Raw genomic sequence first — 3,094 nt, 5'->3', positions numbered from 1 at the left:
AAACAAAGAACAATAAACAAAGCATCGCTTTAGATTTGAAGGAAGATAATGATAGCTAATTCTTAATGCAGGAATAATCTCGTCATTTTGATCTTCAAAAACTTCCCGTAGTTCACTTTTCAATACACTATCACAATCCCTTTCATCATAGTTTATTGTACGTAATAAGGAACCTGTGAGATATATTTTCAAAATATGTAAAAAGCTATTTTGAAGAGTTACATCTCTTCATAGAGTTGTGACTTATTCAAAAGTTATACCTGTTAAAAGGTTGCAACTATTTGAATAGTTATGTCTGCTAAAAGGTTGTAACTATTTGAAAAGTTGTGTCTATTGAGTATGTAGCTGCATGTTGCATGTACTCTGTCTCTATAAATTTTCCTCATTTCATTATTGCTGAAGAATCCATCTCAATACTTTCTTCATGCGCTAAAAAAAGAATAGAAAATATTATTTTGTAAATTATCATATATCGTAAGGCTTGACTGTGTGAGTGCATAAACAAGTCAAGTGTTCTTCATCGTATCCTACAAGAAATTCGCCATTAACCCATTTTGCACACCATTGTATATTGGTGGGGGCGAATTAAGCCTAAAGAAAAGTGTGTGTAACACACGCTTTGAAGAATTGTGCTATTTGATTCACTATCCCCTTTTCTCATAACTCACAATCTTTAGGCTTAATTATTCACCAATAAAACAAAAATGGCCGCTACATCAATTAAGGAGATGATGTCGAATTTTGTCAAGTTAGAAAGATTTGAGGGTGGAAATTTCATATGATGACAAAAGAATATGCACTTCCTTCTCACAACACTAAAAGTGGCATATGTTCTTACCATACCAAGACCACCAGAAGTTGAAGGGGAGACCATTGCAGAAACACGAGCCAGGCAAAAATGGGACAACGATGACTATATATGCACCGGGCACATACTCAATGGCATGGCTGATGCACTGTTTGATGTCTACCAAAATGTTGGGAGCGCAAAAGAACTATGGGACAAATTAGAGGCAAAATATATGGCCGAGGACGCAACAAGTAAGAAATTTCTTGTCACTCGCTTTAATAATTATAAGATGATTGATGGTAGATCTGTCATGGAACAACTGCATGAAATTGAGCGTATTTTAAATAATTTTAAGCAACATAACATGCACATGGATGATACCATCATTGTATCTTCAATTATTAACAAACTCCCTCCATCATGGAAAGAATTCAAAAGAACTATGAAACATAGAAAGGATGTGTCTCTCTTGAGCAATTAAGTAATCACCTTCGTCTTGAAGAAGAGTATCATAAACAAGACGATACTAAAGAGCAAAGTGATCCTGCTAATCTTCACGTAATGGAAGATGGAAAATCCAATAAGCCCAACAAGAAGAGATACCGAGATTTTAATAAATCCCAAGGTAACAATGGTGACTTCAGAAAGAATAAAAAGAAAGAAAATTGTTTTCATTGTGAAAAACTAGGACATTTTAAGAAAGAATGTCGTTTCTTAAAAAATAAGAAAGAAAAGAACGACACAGCAATAAAAGATTATCTTATTGCTGTTATTTCTGAGATCAACATGATTGAAGACATTGGATCATGGTGGATAGATTCTGGTGTAGCTCGACATGTATGCAAGAATAGGGATTTTTTCAATACATTCAAGGAAGGGAATGGGACTATTCTAAACATGGAAAATGCATCAACTGTTCAAGTAATGGGCAAAGGAATGGTGGAACTTGAATTCACTTCTGGACTCTTACTGATGTATATTATGTACCCGAAGTCAAAAAAAATTTAGTTTCTGTCCCTCTACTTAACAAGTATGGGTTTAAGTCTGTATTTGAAGGAGACAAATTTATTTTGTCTAAGGGTGGAGTGTTTGTGGGTAAAGGATATCTATGTGAGAATATGTTTAAATTGAATATTGTAAATAATGTTTCTGTTTATATTGCTGAATCCTTTGATTTATGGCATAATCGTTTAGGACATGTTAATTTTCATAAATTAAATGATATGATAAAATATGATCTTATTCCAAAATCAATTAAAAATTCAGATGTATGTACAACTTGTATGTTAATCAAGATAACAAGACTTTCTTTTCAAAGAGTACAAAGAAATTTAAAGTTATTAGAATTAGTACATTCTGATGTATGTGATTTGCATGGTTGGCCTACTTTTGGTGGAAAGAAATATTTTGTAACTTTTATTGATGATTTCAGTAGATATTGTTACATATATTTGATGCATTCTAAAGATGAAGTCTTGGATAAATTTAAGATTTTTAAAACTGAAGTTGAATTACAATATGAAACCTTTATTAAGTGCTTAAGGTCTGACCGTGGAGGAGAATATTATAATCCTAGTTATTTTGAGTCCACTGGTATTATTCATCAAACCACTACACCATATTCTCCACAACAGAATGGTGTTGCTGAAAGAAAAATAGGGTGCTGGAAGAAATGGTTAATGCTATGCTATCTTATTCTGGTCTAGCAAAAGGTTATTAGGGTGAGGCTATGTTAACTGCCTGTTATATTTTAAATAGAATTCTTAATAAAAGGAATAAAATAACTCCATACGAACTTTGGAAGAATAAAAAGCCTAATCTTAAATATCTTAAAGTTTGGGGTTGTAGAGAAATAGTAAAAGTTTCTGAACCTAAAAGAAAGAAATTAGGAGAAAGAGGTATAGAATGTATTTTCTTAGGATATGCTGAGAACAGTAAAGCTTATAGGTTTGTAGTTATTGAATCTAATGAATCATACTCTGCTAATACAGTTATTGAATCAAGAGATACAATTTTCTTAGAAGATAGATTTAATTCAACTCCAAGACCTGAAAGTAAAATTCACTTAGAAATAGAAAAAAATGTAGAAAATAAGCCCGTTGAAAATATTGAACCTAGAAAAAGTAAAAGAATAAGAAAAGCAAAGACTTATGGACCAGATTTCTTTATGTTCTTTGTGGAAGGGACAGGAGAATCAATAGATAGCATTGCACCTATATGCCTTCATATGGAAGGTGATCCTGAGACCTATGAAGAGGCTATAAGGTCTCGAGATTCAGATTTTTGGAAAGAAGTAATACAAGG

The sequence above is a fragment of the Arachis hypogaea genome, chromosome 12 (assembly GCF_003086295.3).
Source record: "Arachis hypogaea cultivar Tifrunner chromosome 12, arahy.Tifrunner.gnm2.J5K5, whole genome shotgun sequence".
NCBI lineage: Eukaryota > Viridiplantae > Streptophyta > Magnoliopsida > Fabales > Fabaceae > Arachis > Arachis hypogaea.
This window is presented reverse-complemented; position numbering follows the sequence as displayed.